At 42.0% G+C, this 21,745-nt stretch overlaps 1 long non-coding RNA gene across 3 annotated transcripts in view; it reads left to right on the plus strand.

The window, feature by feature from the left end:
- LOC125155435 (uncharacterized) overlaps window positions 1–21,745 on the plus strand; it is a 69,509-nt gene that overhangs the window by 32,053 nt on the left and 15,711 nt on the right. For 2 of the 3 annotated variants that reach the window (XR_007148215.1, XR_007148216.1), the window contains exon 4: window positions 21,097–21,250. The exons of the other annotated variant lie outside the window; for it this stretch is intronic. This is a non-coding gene — a long non-coding RNA (uncharacterized LOC125155435). The remainder of the gene's footprint in view (window positions 1–21,096; window positions 21,251–21,745) is intronic. 3 annotated transcript variants of the gene reach the window in all.

The raw sequence follows: 21,745 nt of genomic DNA on the forward strand, positions 1-21,745 counted from the left end.
GCCTGGACTTGCTGCAGAGCTCTTTCCTGGGTATCTCCTGCTGCATGTTAATAAGCTGGAAGCCTTCGGTGTCACCTAGTATATTAGCTGGAGTAGCATTTCTAGGGGTGTAATGTGTTGCCTCCAGAACCCAAAGGGGCACAACCAAGAGTCGTGCTTCCTTCCTTGTGGCAGCAGATGCAAGATGCAGCAGGTTTGCTTTTCCTTTGATTTCACTGACTTTCTCTATTCTTTGCTGCTTCCTCCATAATGGAAAGGACCCAATGTAATGACTCTGCCACCAGATGGGCTAGGTGGCTGGTGGGTCCAGGTGGCTGGTGGCTCTCCCTGCCCAGGAATTCTGTGTAGGTTTTCACCGTTGGCAGGTTAGGCCGTCAACAGTGGCAGTAGCCATATCAACCTCGGTGAGAAGATGTCTATATTGTTGAGCCCATGAGGAGCTTCTATTCCTGTTGCCATGACTACTTTGGACTTGAATTCATTAAGCACTGGAGTATCTGGCTGAGATCCACAGAATAGGTCAACATACCATCTTGAGTTTTTGACAGCCTTCTATGCGGTGAGCATATACAAGCAAAACACACATCTTTACTCCGTGCCCACTTCAAGACATCCATCTCTATACCTTTTCCAGTCCTCCTGTCACCAATCTCCCCTTCCTGTCCTCTTCAATTCCCTAATCATCCATCCACTGTCCATGAATCAGTGCCTATTTTCAGTACTGACAGGGTCGATAACCAAATACACTTCTTTCATTTTGCACACTGGAAGGATTTCCCTTTACTGCTGTCTTAACTTGCATCTGATGTGGGCTATTACGCTGTAGCAGTCCACCTCTGGTTCATGCTGTGTGGAACCACGTATAAACCTGATCTGAGTTTTTCTCCCTCAGTCAGCTGATCATAATGAACTCCTGCTGACATCATAGGTATATACTGAGGAAAAGGAGGCAACGTCACAGGACTAGGTGCTGTGGGAGTCTAAGGCACAGCTCATACAAATTACTTGTGTCTTTAGAATTTTCTTGAGTCCTATTTCTTAGTCGTTATTTCTACTGATGGTCATTGCTGCTGAGCATACTCTCAATTTATAAGTTGCTGGATCAGATATCACCCAGTTCATGATGAGCAGCTCACTTTGTATTGTCACTTAATGTCCTAAATGTCCCTACCAGGGCCCTGTAGCTCTGTTTCTTTAGAGAAAAAAGAATTGTTATCTGAAGGAGAGAGCATAGCTTTGCTCCCAAACCCCAGGAGTCTACATTGTGATTCTTCTATTAGAACTTGCTAGAAGTAAGCATCTCTCTTTGCCACTAATACTTGGAATGTGGCTGGATCTGTTAGGTCATATGACCAAAAATTGCTGTAGAACCTCTTGCTTTGGGCATTATTCAAAACTGGCAGCTTTTGGGTTATTCAGTAAATGGGCTGTAGTAACACATCAAAATTGGTGCATATTGTTTCTAAAACCAAGAAAAAAAAAGCCCCTGCATTTTCATGAGGTTTCTCTCCTACTCTGTGGCATGCATGCATGCAAGTAAGGTATCTGTGGTGTTTGCTACTCTGTGTGCCTTGGGTCCAATTAGCATGCCATCAATTAATGGAGCATCATAATTTATGTGGAATGTTAAGATCACCAAGATATCTTTGGCCTAGATTATGCAGAAGGCACGAAAGTTGATGTAGCCCTGAGGCAAATCCTTGCCAGTTGAAAGCAAATGGCTGCTGGTGGGTCTTGTAAATTAATAGAGGGGGAAACAAAGCATTCACTGGATCAATAGCTCTATATTAGGAGTCAGAGTCTGAGATGATTTGCTCCAATATATATACCAAATTGGAAAAGCAACTTCAAAAAAATGCCTGATTGATTTATGATAATCTATAATCATTCTCCAAAATTTATCTACCTTCCTCATCCACTGTCCACGTGTTAAATGGCAATGTGAAAGTAATTGCTGCCTTGGGATCTTTCAAGTCTTTGAGAGTGTCACTAAAGTTGACAACTCCCCCGAGGATGCAGTATTGGTTTTCATTTATTATTCTCATTAGGAGAGGATGCTCCAGGATGCTTTACTTAGCTGTTCCTACAATAGCCATTACTCCGTGGGTCATGAAGGCAGTGTAGTGATTCTCTCAGTTGCCTAGGATGTCTGTTCCAATTATACATTCAGAAACTTGGGAAAAAGCATATAATGAGTCTGTGGACCTCTTGAGCTCACTATTGGGTGAGCCTTGGGCCAAAACATCATATTTCCTGTCCTCTATAAGCCCCTGGTGGACCTGTAGACTATAGTGAATTTTGGGGTCCTCAAGGATTAGTATCAAGTTAGAAGGCTATGTTAGTTTCCTACAGTTGCCATAACGAATTACCACAAACTTGGTGGCTTTAAACAACAGAAATGTATTCTCTCATAGTTCTGGAGAACAGAAGTTTGAAATTAAAGTGTTGGTGGGGCTCTTATCCCTCAGTCTCTAGGGAAGGATCTTTCCTCACCTTTTCCAGTTCTGGTGGTTCCTGTTGGCTCCATGCTTCTTTAACTTCTGGCTGCACAATTCTGATCTCTGCCTACATCTTCGCATGGTCTTCTTTCCTTTGTCTCTATCTCTTTTAAGGGCATTTTAATTGGATTTAGGTCCCATTCTTTTCTAGCATGATCCTTATAATTACATCTGCAAAGATACTATTTCCAAATAAGATCATATTCTGAGGTTCCAGGTGAACATGAATCTTAGGGATCTTATTCAACCCACTACAGAGCCAGTGTTTAGTAATTCCATAAAACTATGGGTTTTTCATTTGTTCCTGTGTACAGCCAGTATAGCAAATGAATGTAGATCCTATACAGAAGGCTTGTAGAAAGATGTGTGGTGTATTTTTGTTGCAGTATTGCAGTGTCCTTCTTCAAAATGACCCAATCTCCCTTTCATTCAAGGGGCTACGGGTCTATACATCGGCTTAGATGTGGGAACCAGCTGACAGAGCATATCAAATTAATTCTGGGGGTACCAAACACTAAATTACTACTACATACTTCTAAAGCACCACCCCCCGCTCTGGTACAAAGAAAATTTTTAAAAAACTAACATTAGGTGGCAGTTTTCCAATACACTTAACAGTGGCCATGTAACTAGCTCCTTTGGTAGTTAAAGGGTATAGCCACAAAAAAAAAAAAAAAGAAAAAAAAAAGAAAAAAGAGCATAATAGTTAAAACAATAATAAGAAGCAATGAAAAACAACAGAAACAGAAATAAGGCAGTCGCCCATACTCCATCAGGCTTTATCATATTCTCCTACCCTGAGCTTCTAATTACTTATTCCTTTATCCTGATCAAAATCTGGATTAAGGAGTGTGCCAGCTGAGTAGGCGCCCAGAGCACCAATTAATAAGTAAACAGTGAAAAAAAAAATCAATGGAATACATTGGCTATATGGTGTCAGTCAATGCAGATCTTCACAGGAGGATTTTTATACAACTGGTGAAAGTGTAATTTGGTCATACTCCCACCAGACTAGACAGTAATCTCAAATGGAATTTTTAAAATATGTCTGTCCCACTAAAGAGATTTTGAACAAATATCTAAAGAGCATTGGCTTGCTCAGATCACGATCTCACAGTCTGTGAGTTCGAGCCCTGAACTGAGCTCCATGCTGACAGTGTGGAGCCTGCTTGGGATTCTCTCTCTCTCTCCTCTCTCTCTCTGCCCCTCCCTGCCTTTCAAAAATAAATAAATAAATGTTAAAAATAGTAGTTCTTAAAATGTGGAATGGCTGAACTGAGTTTGCTAGTTTCCCCTCTTTCTCCAGGAGAAAGGTGGCGGCCTTCTCAGAAGGTAGCCAAGCACTTGGTTAAGTTATTTCCATTGTCTCATGGGACTCAGGCAGTATGCCTACTAAGATGGGAGGTTTAGAGTGCTTTGTAAAGAGATATCAAGTGGGATTGTGGATATGGTGGCTACTTCTTGAAGCTTTCAGTAATATCTTCAAAGAAACAACGTTCTTTATACAATGGAATACTATTCAGACATAAAAAACTAATAACTAATACTATCCAGCCCTAGGAAAGAAGGAAATCTTGCTATTTGCAACAACATGGATGAAACTTGAGGCATTCATTAAGTGAAATAAGTCAGAGAAAGACAAATACTGTATGATCTCATGAATGTGTGGAATGTAAAACAAAAATGAAAACAAAACTCATAGAAAGAGAGATCTGATTTGTGGTTACTAGAGGTCAGGGGTAGGGGGTAAAGAAATTGGATGAAGATGGTCAAAAGGTACAAACTTCCAGTTATAAGATAAGTAAGTACTAAGGATGTCATGTTCCCACGATGACTATCGTTAACATGCTGCATGGTATATTTGAAACTTCCTGACAGCGTAGACCCTCAAAGTTCTCATCGCAAGGGAAAAACATTCTTTTTGTAACTATATGAGGTAATGGAGGTTAACCTAAGCTTACTGTGGTGATCATTTCACAACATATGTATGTCAACTTTTTATACTGTGTACCTTAAACTTATACAGCACTATGTGCCAATTATATCCTAATAAAACTAATTTTTTTCTGTTTTAGTTGGCACATCTGAAAAAAACAGGGAAGGAAAAAAATAGCTTTATTAAAGAGAGATACTTTCTGAAAAGCTAAAAAATCATGTACCTTCCAGGATTGTCAAAGCGCAATTTGTCTAAAATTATCTAATATTAATGTGGACAAAGTCAGAGATGTTAGACACAGAGGAAACAAACGACTAAGGCCTGGATAGATAGAGCCAGAGTACTGAGAAGAACACGGTCCCCAGGCCGCTACTAGATAGACATGAACAAGTATGTAACGGTGTCCATAAGGAACATATGGTGCAAGCAACTCACCCAAGGTGTAGACAATAAAGGGGTGCATTATTTGTAGAGAATTTAAAACATTAATAAAATCTGTACTGGTCTCGAACCAGGAGCTCACTTCTGCTCAAGTGCATATTTTTAACCCTGTGGAACAACATGTTCCTGCCTTTAAAAAGTAGATTTGAAATCAACTAGGACAGTGTATCAATTGTACAAGACAAAGAAAGAAAACTTCAGTTACTCCAATTCAGTTATTCCATGTGACCTTTGGGAGTGTTTATTTATGCTGAAAATTGAAAATAGGGAAACAGAGACTGAACCACAATGTGTAATATTATTGTTGGTAAGTAGAAATTTTAGTTCATACCCGAAACATTTTACTGATTTTGAACAGTAGTTTTTAAATTGAAATTTATTTTGTTTTCTTGATTGTTATTTTAAAACTGAAGAATGAATCAGGAAAATAAAATATTACATTTGTGTTATGATTTAATAGTTGCCTAAATTGAACCTTTTATAAACATATCCATTTTATTAATATTCACCTATTAGTTATTGGACGATTATGTATATAAAATATTGTTATATCAGATGGTAACCAAAGAATCAAGTTCAAACTGCTAGATAGATATAAACACTATTGAATAAATATTATGCCTTTCTCTTTCTTAGTACTGTAATATTTATTTTATTTTTATTCTATCCTTTCTACTGCTGTGATTACATATAGGAAATTGAATAACAGAAAATTCACTGCCTGCAGTTCTCTTCTGGCCATTATTGTTATTTGTTTCATTTCATAAATATTATAAAAAATAATTTCATTGTTTAAAGGAGCAGAGTGTTTAAAATGATCTCTTCTGGACTTCAAATGAGTTGATAATATGGAAGCTCAGTGATGGCTACATGGAGGTTAATATACTATTTCCTCTCTCTGTCTCTTGTTCTGTCTGTCTCTGTTTCTTTGTATCTATCATCTATCTGTCTGTCTATCTATCTATCATCTATCCATTCACCCATCTATATAAAATTTTCCATAATAAAGTTAAAAAATTATAAGGACCAAATGCAAACTATCAGGGGTCATATCTGGAGGGATTAGAGGGTCAAGGTTATAAAGGTAGCCATTGTGAGATGAAACTCACAATGGGTAAACGGAGATTGGACCCGAGTAAATTCCTGGCATCATTCAATGTGCCTGCTTAACTATAGTGAATGTGAAGGTAGCTACAAAGTTTCAGGAATGGAACAAACTCAGGCAAATTCATAACCACCAATACAATTTTTAAAATTACAAAAGTAGCTCTCAGATTTGTGTTACTACTGTGCATATCCCTTGGAATTCTTGGGACCCCAGGATGAAGGAATGTAGGATAGATAATGGATTGTTATTTTCTTTTGTGGGCTATACCCATAAGTTAATTTGGATAGAGGGAGTAGCAAAAATTGAGGACCACCAATACCATTATACCATCAGGAACTAAAGTGTTCTGGTAAATGATACTCCTCTGGACCCTGCTTCAATTAAGATCCTTTATGATCACAGAGGTTATCAGGTCCCAGTAACGCAGACTTCTTGGAGACCTACAATGAAGAACATTGGACCCAGGGCTGGAGAGCCCAGAGTGAAGGCCAGTTCAAGTAACCGGATGATTTCTGCTTCCTTGTTTCATCCCCCACATAGCCATGCCGTGTGTAATAACTTCCATGAACTTGCATTTGTAGGGCTGTTTGCTAATTCAGGGTTCCCCACTGAGATCTGTACAAGTGCAGCAGTTTTGTTTTGTTGAGAAAATGAGCTATTTGTAAGTGGAGTTCAGTTTAATGGATTTCTGAGCTATTTTTTTAGAGCCAATTTTTTTAACGTTACCTTTTTAGACTTTGTGGTACTCTTTCCTCCATATCACCCCCAGTGGAAGGCTGTTGAGTAGCACTTGTACTGTAAGTTAGGGTGACGATGGGGGAGAAATAAGATCCCATCATAGCCCAGCAAGCTCCTTAGAACTGAGGGGCAGCTATTTGTGTCCTAATGGTGGTTGGCTAGCCCTTTGCATGAGGATCTCGCCCTGGCCACCTTTTCTCTACAGGGCTTGGGCTTCCACCTTACTGCTTAAACTTCACCCTGCATCTCTTAATCTTTTCCCTCTCTTTCCCCTATTCCTCTCCACTTAGCACTCTTGCATTGAATCATCCAACTTCAGAGGCTAGAAGGACTTTACAGCTAATGTAATCCAACTCTCTCATTAACAGATGAGGAAACAGAAGTCCCATAGTTTGGGCAATTGGCCTGTGATAGATCAGCCAGGCTATGGCAGGGCTTCACCTACAAATGAGGTGTGCCTTCTCACCTAGGACTCTTGCACAAAACTCTGCTGTTGCCATGGTTCTGAAGCTAGCAAGTCAGACGATTTGAGGTACTTATGGATGGATGAATGCGCAGCCTCAAACAATAGCTCTCTCGATAAAAAGAAAATCTGGCTGGTAATTGAAACCTCTGAACCACAAGCAGAGAAAGAAGTAAAAGGCTTTGCAGCCCGCTGCCCTGCCTGAGGGCGGGCCGGTGCAGGAGATGTGGAGAGTGGGTGGACAGAGGCTTGGGTGAGGCCCTGGCTCCACTGTGTCCCATCTGGATCATGCGGGAAGCCCTTTGGTTGCATGACACTGTTGTAGGCACCCTGAGGATTTTACATCACCCAAAGCTATAAATGGTTTTGCATTAAAAAAAAAAAAAATTACAGGTCTCCCACAGCCCACAAAAATATGCTCCACCCAAAACGAAGCCCATAATTTGGCTGCATCCAGCTGGGTTCAACAAAATCGGAGCCAAGGTTGCTCTGTATTGTCCTTAGAGGTGGCTTTACATTAGCAGGAATGAAAGAAATGTAAAGTTGCTCACAGTGGGCTAGATTTTCTCCATAGGGAAAGCTCTAATAGTTACACAGCAAGACCTTGGCGTCAGCCAGGTAAGGTCTACTAGCTGCATGAAAATCACTTCCAAGCTATTATTTATAATTTTATAGCATCTCACATTTGCAAATTGCCTAGTGATGAATTGAGGCAATTTCTTTTAACAATTCTGAGTGGGAGGTTGAGGAATTTAACTCTTCTTTTACTAAGACACAAAGATGTTGAGACAAATAATATGCATCAACCACAAAAATATCTGGACAGTCCTATTTATTTTGGCCAGGACCTGTGGTCTGCGACTTGACCCACTTTAGGACGACCAAATGTTCCAGTTTGCCTGGGATGGAGAGGTTTCCTGGGATGTGGGACTTTCAGTGCTAAAACCGGAACAGCCCCAGGCAAACCCAGACAGTTGGTCACTCTATCTCACTGAGTGATGTTCTATCTCACTGCATGGTGCTAACTCCTGGCCATTTCATTCTGCACATCTAAAATGAATATGGCTCTATTTCTTTTTAATCCTAATCTGTTTTACTTGCTGTGTTTCAGAAAGCACAGCCTGAAAGCAGAGTTTTTGCTGCCTTCTCACATTAGAATCTTGTAAAATAGTATTAACTAGCTGATTGCTCTGCACTGTTCCATTTAAGGAATTCAAATGCCCACCACTGACCTCTGAAATGTTTTTGGTATTGTGTGTCCAAAAGCAAAACACAAGCAAGGGAATTCGATTTAACGTTTAAATTAAGTAATCTGACTTGGACAGATTCTCTGTCTCCTTACACATAAAGGTCACACTTTATACCTGGGGTATTTTCTCTGATAGGAGAATATTTAAATTCATAAAACTCAGATAGCCACCGGATAGATATAAAGAAACAATTCATGGGGTGCCTGGGTAGTTCAGTCGGTTCATCATCTGATTCTTGATCTCGGCTCAGGTCATGATCTCTTGGTTCATGGGTTCGAGCCCTGGCTCTGCACATCAGGCCCTGCGCTGATAGCATGGAGCCTGCTAGGGATTCTGTCTCTTGTCTCTCTGACCCTCCCTCACTTAGGCACGCACATGCTCTCTCTCTCTCTCTCTCTCCCTCCCTCTTTCTGTCTCTCAAAATAAATAAACAAACTTAAAAAAAATAAAATGAAATAAATAAAAAAGAAACAATTCACCTCTGGCTAAGGAACACTTGAGTCAAAGTCAGTCCCAACTAGAATCACAGACTGTTTTATCACCAGCCAAGAGGATAAGGGTCATGTATGCCAACATTTTTATTAGTAGGATGTCATAAATTGGATAAAGCTTTCATTAGCATTACAAGATTAAAGATCCAGAAAGGTCTAAGTGAGGCATTATAACCAATGGCAGGGCCTATTGAAGTGAGGCCTCAGGAGACAGGTCAGAGGGGAAGTAGGCCCCGAACAAATTGCAACTAACAGTCACCACTGCAGATAAGCCTTTATCTGTGGAGTTCTGTTACTAATACATTCCGTTGGCCCTTGGTGGGAGATAGCATGACCTATTTAAAGGAGGTTGGGGAAGCACAGAGGGTGCAAAGAAGGAATCACACAGATTCAGAACTGGATTGAGGGTCAGGCCAGACAGACAGCTGCCTTAGGTGCCAATTTCTAAAGAGTACTTTCAAAAATAAAGTAGAAATATGGTGCCAAATAAGCTTAACACAAGATTCCACATATAACTGGGAAAATGTCAAAGTAGCCTCACTTCAGCGCGTAGACCAGGCCTTCCAGTGAAAATAAAATGGCACTCTTCCCCCATGTCCCTCCCTCACCACCACTCAGTTAATCCGAAAGGCACTCGCTTCTTAACCCACCTGGGATTCCTATTTCTCAGTCCGTCCTAGAGAAAAGCCTAGAGTGTTTTTCATGCCAACCACCTCTGGACCAGGTTGTCTCTAGAGAAACTATCATTCTCTGAAGCATTCAGGTGCCAATGGTAGGGATTAACACTGTGGACCTTGAGGAAGGTACTTAAAAGTTATGACAGCCTATCCTCTGTCTAGAGGCGCCCTCAGATCGCCTTGAGCCATCTTTTGTCTCTCTTGCATGGTCCCTGCTTGGTTAGCCAGGTGTAGTTGTGTGCAGGCATCCATTACCTTGGAGAAAAGGGGAAAACGGGTCTTTTTGTGATCAGGGAAAGCCCATCATGATACTACCTTACCTTAAGAATCTTTAGGTCTTCTCCCAGAGTCTGGAACATCAGCCCAAATCTTCCTTTTGTTTTGGTGAGTTTCCCTTTGGGAACACTGTGTCTTTAGGTGAAATGGTTCATCCTCACTTCACCAAGTCCAAAAGTATTGTCTGAGGCCTGGCTTTGACAAACCATTAGGAGCTTCCATTGCCTTGGAACCTCGATGATGCTTTAGTTAGCTTATGGCCCAGGCAGGAAGGCCCCCAGGTTGTAGCTGCTTTGGCTGGGCACCAAGAGTGTGAGCTTAGCTCAGAGCAGGGGCTCCATTGTATCATCGATCCAAACTAGCAAGGACATCAATGAAGAGTAGATGAGCTCTGTTGGATCGTGCTACGCCAGCTTTTGAAAGCCCCGTTTGGCCCACTTGGGTTATTCGCCAACCTCTGAATTAATGACAATGGTTAGAATGATGATATACTTGGATTGGTCAACTTGCTTGGGCATATCCCCAGTGAAGCCAGAAGAGGGATGGGGCACTGTGACTGATGGCGTCACCAGGACTTGCCAGGGAAGGAAAGCATAAGTCCCCAAAGAAACGAAGAAGTTTGTTATCAAGACAAAAGGGGAACTGCCATTTCTGGGTGAAGTCTTATTTTTTCAATATTCTCTCACCGCCTATACAAGATCAGTGTTTTTACACGATTCATACCTTTGGCAGGAAGTGGAAGATCGACAAAGAGGTGATCTATTTCCCCTTGCTCCAGGTAAAAGATTAACATGATTTTCCTATAACCCACTTGAAACATTACTCTATTAAACTGCTAGTGGGAATACAACCCAGCTTCTCTTTAAAAGTATTGTTGAGTCAGAAAAAATATAGTGAACTAAAATAGAAAGGAAACTAAATTCCTTCATACTTCACAAAATCAGGCAATTAATGGGAAAGACATCTTTAGAAAATAAAGAAAAAGACATCGTTCCCTTACACACAAAGGCATCTTTTCCCAGGGGGCCAGGTACAGTCTCTACTTCATTAGTTCTCATCAAACCTCAGAGTGAGAAGAGACAAATATAGAAATATGGTATCCTCTCTCCCTCTCTCCATCTCCGTCTGTCTGTCTGTCTCTTCATTTCAGAAATTCAAGAACTGAGACTTGAAAAGAAAAGTGATCAGGCTGAGGTGTCACACGGGGAGTGTCCTTGGTGGCTATAGATATGTTCAGCATCCGACATTTTTTTCTGAACAGAGCCTGAGAGAGAAGGGGCATCGTTGATGCCTGAGACATGAATGGAAACGTAGGTCCTCTTGCACAGTCTCCTGTTGCCTTCGTTGGAGTGTTTCCTGAGAGGAGGCAAGGCCTCACACTCTCCGACTACTTCCATTTTCCCAGGAGATTTAGGGAGACAGTGCTCAGTGACATTGTAAAGCAGGCAACTGAAGTTTGTCTTCATTCTCCCAGTGCCCAGGGCCCCCTGCGCTCTGCTGGTTTTCACCAGCAAGAGAGAGAAGGATGTGATCTTGGTCCTTTCACATCAGGGTGAATGAGCCGTACTCATCACCAAAGAATGTTAACGCTGCAAACTTAACTCTAAATAGTACATGAAAGATCTTGCCCCTTTGAAACAAAATTGTAAGAAAAGAGAAACAGAGACAGCCTCCCAGAATTTTACCATGAGTGTTGCTGCAAGCATTTTTAAGAGATTCTTGACATTTGGGGGCATGCGGGTGGGAAAGAGGTCATTTCTATTTTTTCACTCCCTACAAGTGTTCTGTTTCTAGTCGGGACAACGGCTAGGGATTACTTTAATCCAGCTCTGTTGGAAATAGGCTGGCTTATTCCAAGGAGAGGCTGGGGGCAAAATGGCCTGGATGCCACCACACAAGCGGAGGTGTTTACCTACAGTCACTCTCTCTGTTGGATCTCTCTCCTTTTTCCTCAGTTCTCAGCATGGCACTGGTCTCACCTTGCTATGCTTCTCTCTCCCAAATCTCCAGGGACCCAGAATCAAGTTCTCCCAAACCTCTGACCACCCCTGACCCTATTACTTTCCCCTCTGGTCCAGGTTTCAACCATCTCTCATTGAATCCCTTAGTATCAGTCGGTGGTCCTAGGCCAGACAACCTTGCTGGTACTTTTGAAAACTTAGATCTAGGGGCGCCTGGGTGGCGCAGTCGGTTAAGCGTCCGACTTCAGCCAGGTCACGATCTCGCGGTCCGTGAGTTCGAGCCCCGCGTCAGGCTCTGGGCTGATGGCTCAGAGCCTGGAGCCTGTTTCCGATTCTGTGTCTCCCTCTCTCTCTGCCCCTCCCCCGTTCATGCTCTGTCTCTCTCTGTCCCAAAAATAAATAAACGTTGAAAAAAAAATTTAAAAAAAAAAAAAAAAAAAAAAAAGAAAACTTAGATCTAAAGACCAGTGGTCATCAACATTTTTTCTTTTTGCCAGTTCAGTCAAGTAGAGAAAAAAATTCAATAAGCCACCATATTTCCTTCACTTATATTCAATAATTACCAAGTTTTTGCCATATGTACTTGATCTATCCCCCCTTTTGATGTCTTTACTGTTTTTATTTGCTGAAGCACTTAATTAATTAATTAAAAGTAATCTCTACACCCAACGTGGGGGTCAAACTCACTACCCTAAGATCACAAGTCTTTTTTTTTTAATGTTTATTTATTTTTGATAGAGAGAGACAGAGCATGAGTGGGGGAGGGGCAGAGAGACAGCTCGAACTCACAGACCGCGAGATCATGACCTGAGCCAGAGTCGGTCACTCAGTCGACTGAGGCACCTAGGCGCCCCCTAAGATCACAAGTCTTATGTAGCACTGACCGAGCCAGCCAGGCTCCCCTATTTGTTGAAGTACTTTAAAGCAAATACCAGACATCATATTATTTCACCTCTGAATCTCTCAAAATATTGACTTAAAAAAAGAAAACATAACCACAATGCTATTATCACACCTACCAAAATTAACAACACTACTTTGGTATCATGCATACCCAGTCTGTAATTAAGTTTCCCTTATTGTCTCTAAAGAGTCTTTTTATAGTCAGTTGATTTGAATCAGGACCCAAACAAGGTCTCCATATTACATTTGCTTATCATGTAAGCGTTTGAAATTAATTTCCACGTCCCTGAGTGGTTTTGTTTGGGGCTTATTTTTAAAAAGCCACCTAAATAGCACACCTTGACCTATCTAATTATAACGCTTGGGGTTGTTTTTTGTTGTTGCTATTGTTTGGGTTTTTTGTTTTCACTGAGATGAGATCTGGCTGTGCATATGTGTGGTGGGGGCCGAAGGGGGGCGTTAAGATACTGGCATCTGAAGAGGCCAGTGGCACCGGATTCATCTGCAGACCAGAGACAAAAATAATAATTAGAGCTAGCACATATTCAACGCTTACTATGTGCCAGCCATTGTTCTAAGTGATTTAAATGTAATTATTTCATTTTTAAAAGATGACTGCCTTAGGAGAGTTTTAGGTGCTGGTGAAATAAGAAGAAAGCACTGCCTTGTTTGGTTGGGGGAAGGTTATCTAAAGAGTTCACAGAGCTTGTGAGGGTGTCACCTGAGGGAGCAGAGGTGGGTGCAAAACACTTCGAAGACTAGCTGAACGTTCTTCTCCACCTCCAAATGTAAAATAACGTAAAGGGGATGTTTCTGCTGCCACAAACATTTTAGAAGGTCTCAGGAGGGAAGTAGAGTACTGGTGACCCTCTAATCCCTTGTCCTGGACTGGTCTATTTCTTTCTCTCTCCCATCCCGATCCTGTGCCTTAAGTCACAGTGCATGGTCACCAAATGTCACATCCCTGGCGGCAGCCTCAGTGACTCATCACCAGTGGTGGGGGTAGAAGACTGGCTGGAATGACTTAGCCTGGGGAGGCTTTCTCAATGCTCCTGTGAGTAAACGGGACTATAATAATTTTGGTTTCTTATTCCTGAAATGGGACCATAGGCTGTATTGCAAAACTTGGAGGGCCCTCGTTATTAAATACTGCTTTCTACACTAAAGGGGCTCCGGAGTCTGACCTTGAAAAAATGAGGATACAGTGCAGCTCACAGGTAGGAGCACCATGAAAGATGGGCCTAAGCAGAGAGAAAACTCGGCTTGAGGTGGGTCAGGGTCAGGGAGTCACAAGAGACCTGACCACTGGGAGACTGTGAAGATGAAGTCAAGGACAGGTCAAATTTGGTGCTGGGGAAAGACATGGCTGGACACTAGATTCTGCTAGTCCAGGAAGCCAAAGTAGAGATGAGGCAGTCCAAGTTCAGATCCCTGCTTAAATGAGAATCTCAGGGCCTATCTGAGAACTAAGCTGGCAGATGTTAAGTGAATGCCTAAAACCAGGGTGGCACCAATCAGCATAGGACGATTCCTCTGAGTGTAATTCTCTTTCATCTGGCCTCAGTTAAAACCAGAGGACCTGATACAACAGCAGGCCTGTATCACCTTGAAGGTACTGCTCTCTGAACCTAGTGTTTTCCCTGTAGGACTGCCCTGTGGGCAGGCAATCCTGGACCTTTCCGAGCCCACTCCCCCTTGTTGTATCTGTCCACATAGAGCTGAACGCTGCTTTGTGGCAGGTGGGTAAATAAAAGGGAAGAATTTCTTCTTTGGGGAAGTCCAGGTCATTTTTCATGAACTGGGAAATAGAACAAGGAGCCATTTAGGCAAAATATTTGGATGTAATGTCTACCCCTTATTGCAACCCTAGTTTCTCTATCCATGTGGACCTTTGAGAAAATACATGTTTAAGATCCATAAATGTCATTATCTTATTTTCTGCCTTAGGGACACAAATCTATATAGAGATCCACAACCAAAAATAAATAGGAATTTAAATCAAATGGGCTTGCACACCTAATGACCCCCTTCAGTGGTGAAAATGTTTAATGATAGTTTAGTTTATGGAAACCCCGGTGACCAGGTTCCAAACTGTCTCAGCTGGGAAACCCAACTCTTTTTCTTTTGGAAATTCTCAATGATATGTTTTCAAAGCAGCTGATAAAACAGTTAATTATAGTGAGGTGTTTGGCTCCTTTATAACATACACTTTCTCCTACTCTATGATTGGAGCTTCTTGTCCTGTACCCTGAGCTAATGCTACCATATATTTTTTCCCTTTGGGGGTGGGTGGAGAACCCCTCTAAATTGCCACATAGGTAGAACTTCAGATAAAAAGGCAAAATCTAGCATGAGATCATTCAATTGATTTTCACCAAAAGTCTGGAGAGCTAAGTACCCCCACTGCTTCCATTTCTCCAAGGCCAAGACCTTTCTGGGGGTGAAAGTCCCTTGACCTGAGCCTGGAGGGCTTTTAGCTAGTCAAGAAAAGAAACTGCTCTTTTGTATATGTGGATTATAAAGAAACAAGTAGTGAAAAGACTAAGAACTCTGGTATCACTCTTGATTTGAAGTGAGCAGAATCAGTTCTTAATGCTACTGGTAGCCATTGGTTCCCCATGTAACTCAGAATAATGACGAGTTGATTCAACTCAATATAGGCTCATAGATCCAACTGCTCACTCCACATCTCCATTTGGAGGTTGGATGGACATCTCAGACATGTCCCAAACTCAACTTCCTATTGAGGCGCCACCCCCACCTCCCTGCCTCTCCTCACAAACCTGCTTCCACTGCACCTTTCCCATCTCAGTTGATGGCAACTCAACTTTCCGGTGGCTCAAGCCAGAAACATCCTCAATATCTTTCTTCCTCTCATTCCCTACAACCACTCTGCCAGGAAATCCCTTGGCTCTACCTTCAAAATATATTCAGATTCCACTTCCTGTCCCCATCTTTACCACTGCCATCTTAATCCAAGCCACTCTTTATTATCTGTTGCCTGCATTCTTGAAAAAAAGCCTTCCACTTTCACCCTTCTACAATCTATTCTTTTTTAAATTATTATTATTATTATATTTTTAGAGAGATAGAGAGCACAAGCTGGGGAAAAGGGCAGAGGGAGAGAGACAGAGGGAGAGAGAGAATCCCAAACAGGCTCCACACCTAGCCCAACGTATGGCCTGATGCCATGACCCTGTGACCACAACCTGAGTGGAAACCAAGAGTTGGATGCTCAACTGACTGAGGCACCCAGGCACCCCTCTACAATCTATTCTTTTTTTTAAAGCTTATATATATATTTTTTATTTTGAGGGAGAAAGAGGGCACAAGCTGAGGAGGGACAGAGAAAGAGGGAGAGAGAAAACCCCGAGCAGACTCTGTGGCTCCAGCACAGAGCCCAATGCAGGGCCGATCCGACCAATTCCCAAGTGGAAATCAAGAGTCAGACATTCAACCGACTGAGCCACCCAGGCACCCCTACAATCTATCATTAACAGCAGCCAGAAGGATGCTTTCAAAACACATGGTGTCACTGCTAGTCACAATCTTGAAATGTCTCCACACTTCACTCAGAGTGAAAACCAAAGTCCTTACAATGGCTAACAAGAGTTTACAGGATCTCTCCCGTTCTCAGCCCCACCTCTCGGTGTCATTCTCTCTTTAGATGTCACCTACTATTTCTCTCCCTCTTACTTAGTTCGCTCTAGCCATGCTGGCCTTGCACAAGACTGACACAGGCTTGGCACATGCCAACTAGACCTTTATTTTATAGCTCAGTGGTTCTTAAATTTTAGGGAACATCAGAGTCCCCTGAAGGGGGATTGCTGCGCTGAACCAGAGTTTCTGATGGAGACTGAAAATGTGTGTTTCTAGCAAATTCCCAGACAATGTTAATGTTGCTGGTCTGGGTGGGGATCGCAGTTTGAGAACCACTGCTATAACTGTTCACTGTTCCTTCTGCCTGAGCTCTTTCCCTGTGTATCTCCTTGACTTATTCCTCCTCCTTCAGGCCTGTGCTCAAGTGTTACCTTCTCAATGAAACCTAGTCTGATCTCTCTACTTTCTGTTGCCACCTATGACCTCACTCCTGTCGCTCTTGATCCCCCCACCCTGCTCCACTCTGGTTTCTCTGAAGTGCTCATCACTTTACATTCTGTATAATTTATTTATTTTATTTAATCTGTCTCACCTACTAGAATATAAGCTCCTCAAGGGAACTACCTTCTAATTTGTTCATTCCGTATATCCAACCCTTAAAATAGTGCCTAGCACATAATAGATGCTCAATAGATGTTTGCTGCATGAAAGATTCAATACTTAATGTTCCTGTAAATTACAAGGATGAGAATCCTAATCTCTTCAAAGGCTTCCTATTTTCATGCTCGTTCCTTTATATGAAGTGTCTTCCCTTTTCTCCATCTCTTCACCTTAAATTTATCTTTTAAGTCATATCATTCTCTTTTAACCACTTTCTTTTTTTTTTTTTTTTTAAACTTTTTTTTCAACGTTTATTTATTTTTGGGACAGAGAGAGACAGAGCATGAACGGGGGAGGGGCAGAGAGAGAGGGAGACACAGAATCGGAAGCAGGCTCCAGGCTCTGAGCCATCAGCCCAGAGCCCGACGCGGGGCTCGAACTCACGGACCGCAAGATCATGACCTGGCTGAAGTCGGATGCTTAACCGACTGCGCCACCCAGGCGCCCCTCTTTTAACTACTTTCTACTGCAGTGACAACTCAGCTGTTTCTAACTATTCTCATTAGTTTCCTGGGTGTTATTTTGGTGCCCCTGGTTATACGAGCACTGAGAACAGAGACTATGTTCTGAATCAATGGCCAAATGGTAGGATCTGAATACATGCATGTTGGGTGACTGAACATTACTGTAAAGAGTGTTTAATAAAGCAATAGCTAGGATATTCCCACTTATATAAATATCAACAATTTGCAAGTCTCACATTAAATTAGTCTAATCTTCATAAGAATTTTTTTGGATTGAGTAGGAAAGATATTACACCCATTTTACATCAGGGGAAGTGAATTTAGGCTGAAATTCGGACAACAGTATCCACTTCATCAGGACTACATGTTGAAGTCATGGAATTTGCTACCACAAAGCTAGAACTCAAAATATGTTAGTTTTCTTCCCTAAGAGATCTTAGAAAAGCCATTTACATAAACCAATATTAACTGAATTCCTACCATGTGCCAAGAGCTTAATAAATCTTAAGCTTTATATTTCTAAATCTTTTTTTGTTTTTGTTTTTGTTTTTTGAGAGAGAGAGTGCAAGTGGGGGAGGGGCAGAGAGAGAGGGAGACAGACTATGAAGCAGAGGGAGACAGAATCGGCGCTGTTAGCCCAGGGGTTGATGTGGGGCTCAAACCCATGAACTTGACCTGAGCCGAAGTCAGATGCCCAACAGACTGAGCCATCCAGGCGCCCCTATATTTCTATATATTAAACTACAATCTGGTGATATATTGCTTATTCCCATTTATGGATGAAATAACAGACCCTGAAAGGTTAAGTAACTGGCACAAAGTTTCACAGCTAGAAAGTGATGGAGCTAGAATTTGAGCTCAGCTCCCAAATCATGATTTTTTTCCCTTGGGCAGAGCATGGTGCCTCTCTGATGGCTTGAAACTCAGGTCTTTTGACTGAGAGGTTGGGGTTCTTGCGTGTATACCAACCACTAATTACTTTGCTGTTCTGTACTAATTATTAATTAAATGATTAATTTTGAATAAATTTTATAGCATTTTAAATAAAAATTAAAATAAACTTTAGAAAAACTATTTGGCTCAGCCACAGGGGTGGCGAATCTTTTTCTTTTTCTTTTTTAATGTGATATTTATCTGCTTATTTTTCTTTTTTTCCCTTTTTTAAAAATTTAAATCCAAGTTAGTTAACATATAGCGTAATGATTTCAGGAATAGAATTTAGCGATTCGTCACTTACACATAACTCCCAGGCACCCCACAGCAAGTGCCTTCCTTAACGCCCCTCACCCATTTAGCCCATCCCCCCCACCCAGCACCCCTCCAGCCACCCTCAGTTTGTTCTCTGGATTTAAAAGTCTCTTATGGTTTGCCTCCCTCTCTCTTTTTTCCTTATCTTTCCTTCCCTTCCCCTATGTTCATCTGTTGAGTTTCTCAAATTCCACATATGAGTGAAATCATCTGATGTTTGTCTTTCTCTGACTGACTTATTTCACTTAGCATAACACACTCTGGTTCCATCCACGTTGTTGCAAATGGCAATATTTCATTCTTTTTGATCGCAGGGCGGTGAATCTTAATGACTACTGCCTGATTTTTTTTTCCCTTTGGCTTTTACATACATAGAAAGTTAAAGCTGGAAAGGACCTTAGAAATCATGGGTCTTACTCTTTGGGTTTGTGAATATGAAAACTAAACCTTGCCCCAAATCAAAGCTAGGGACAGGCTGAGACCGGGGTGTGTTTTGTTCTGTGCAGACCTTTCTTTTGCAGAGAGACTTTTTGAAGGCTTTTCGGACAAGCTGAATGGACATCTGGGTGCTGGTTTGCATGGAAAGCTGGTAGGCAATGCTGGTGTCGCCTTGTGGGAACAGAAGCACTCTTGAGAGGCTTGCCCTTTCCTCCATTAGTGGCAGCTGCTTCTTCAATATCCTGCCGTAATCATTGCATCACATGCAAAAGTCATTTGCAGAAAGGTAGAAACAGTCAAGCATTCACTGGTGTAGCACCTTAAGGTCCCAGCTCAGAGGACCAGGAGGAGCAGGGAACAGGCTGAACACTGGCCAAGTGCCTGACCGGCTCCTGTCTGAACTAAGAGACTGACGTTCTACTATGGGTGTGTGCAGATTGTGAGATCACAGGCAGCAGCCTCTGTTTTCCAAAAGACATTGTCATATAAAAGGGAGATCCTAAGACCTTTGAAAATACCCACAGAAGGGTCTCTGTTGCCACTTGCCGAGAGTGGACAGGGGCCTTGAATCCACAACCACGGTGCTGAGATCATTTCTGTTAAGCAGGTCACACTACGCTGACCATGTTTGAGGCTCATCTTTGTAGTGACATGGAAATGAAGGTAGAGGGAGGGCTCCCAGACCTGATCAGCCTCGAGTCTGAGATGGGAGTTTGCTCTTCTCCCCACTCCTTTGAAAACATCCTGGAAAGATGTCCAGCAAGGTCTTTGAAATGTTTTTTTGTTGATTCACACTTTAACATGACCACAGTCTTGGGGTAATTTTAAGAGCAGTCTTCTTCTGCACGTCTGTATAACATTGACCTTGTCAGTAAGTGGGCTCTAAAAGCTGGTTCTTTACACTGGAATGTATCAGTATTTCAAAGTGGAGCCTTGAGGCCTGTCAGACACCCCCACTGCAGAGTAGAAGCTCAAAATATTTGTTAAATAACTCCTTGGGAAACAATTTCCTCATCTGACCTGAAAGCTGATCAAAGGCATGAACTTGTTTTTTTTTACCCTTTAAAAGTTGGTCTCTCTCCCTGTTTTTAAATGTTTATTTATTTATTTTTGAGGGAGCACAAGCCAGGAAGGGAGAGAGAAGAAGCCGGCTCCTTGCTGATAGCAGCAAGCCCAATGTGGGACTTGAACTCATGAACCTTGAGATCATGACCTGAGCGGAAGTCTGACACTCAACTGACTGAGCCACCCAGGCACCTCTAAAAGTTGGTCTCTTGTGTTCACTTAGGCAAAACTCTTTGTTCAGTGCTGAGCAAGCAACAGATACTGAGTATACACTTGATGGCTAAATGAACGGGTTACAGGAGCAGAGAAGCAACAATGATTTAGAGCCTTGTTTTTCGGGTTTCTCTATATTCCCTGGCTGTGTCCTCCCATCCTCCACCCCCCTCAGGACCTCACACCATCACACACAGTCAACGCCCACCCTCTGCCATCCACCCTGCCCCTGGCACCAGAGAGGGCCACCTGAGCACTTTTTCTATGTGGATTTTGCCCGAGGCTAGAGCCCTGCCAAACAATTACTTTCCAGGAACCATACGACTCTGTTCTGTTTCTGTAATGCAGCCAGAGTGGTGTGCCAAGGAACTGTGCAAGGGTGGGTCGTTCATGCTACTCTATCAGAAAAATCCACCATCAGGCTGTTCGCCCATTAATTAAATTGCCTAGTGTGGATGGAAGGGTGGGGAAGAGATCTGGGCAAGCTGTCTATTCCATGTTTAAGTGAATTTATATTCAACTTTGAAAAGGGATTGCAATTTTTTCTTCTTTGAGATTGAAATCATTTTACGAGTAAATACTGGAAGAGAAATGTGATTATGTGACTTTCTTTTTCTATTGTATTATTCTTATGGCTGATTATTGCTTTGATGTCTTCATTAAAAGATGATCTTCCTTCAAAACAAGGCTGGATCTTATGTCAGAATGATTGCAGGAAAGAGGCCTGGCCGAAGAAGCAGAGAAGCTCTGGCTTCAGAAACGTTCAAGGTTTAAACGTTGACTCTATCTCCGCAAGCCAAAGTGTCTGTTCTAAAAGAAGGTGATCATAGTATCCGCCCTACCTATCTTAGGAGATTCTTTTGAGGGGTAGTCCTCCTAAATGCTCCTTGAAAAATTATATAATGTATTATTTTTCAATATGTTAAGGATGTGTTCCTTTGTTTCTTTTTAAGAAACTGCTGAGGCTAGTGATGACCATTATGTTATAAAAGGCCCCAGAAACAGGGTCAACCCTGTGTAAAGGTAGGAGGGAAAATGGCGATGGGAAGGGAAGGAGGCGTTAGAGTGCCCCCAAGTGGCGACTTGGGTGTGACGTTTGGGAGGCAGCAGGATGGACTGACCCTGCTAGGGTGACCTGTAGTGAAAAAGGAAACCATACAAGAAGTCAAACTCAATGTCTCATAGGAGCATTTAAATACCATAAAAAAAAAAAAAAAAAGAATGTATTTCATGCAAATTGTGCTCCAAGTCACCAGCCTCCCTTTTAGGGTCTGCTGCCACTTTACATTCAATTTGCTGCTCTGGTGAACACAAT

Source organism: Prionailurus viverrinus, chromosome F1 (genome assembly GCF_022837055.1).
Source record: "Prionailurus viverrinus isolate Anna chromosome F1, UM_Priviv_1.0, whole genome shotgun sequence".
NCBI classification, from domain to species: Eukaryota; Metazoa; Chordata; class Mammalia; order Carnivora; family Felidae; genus Prionailurus; species Prionailurus viverrinus.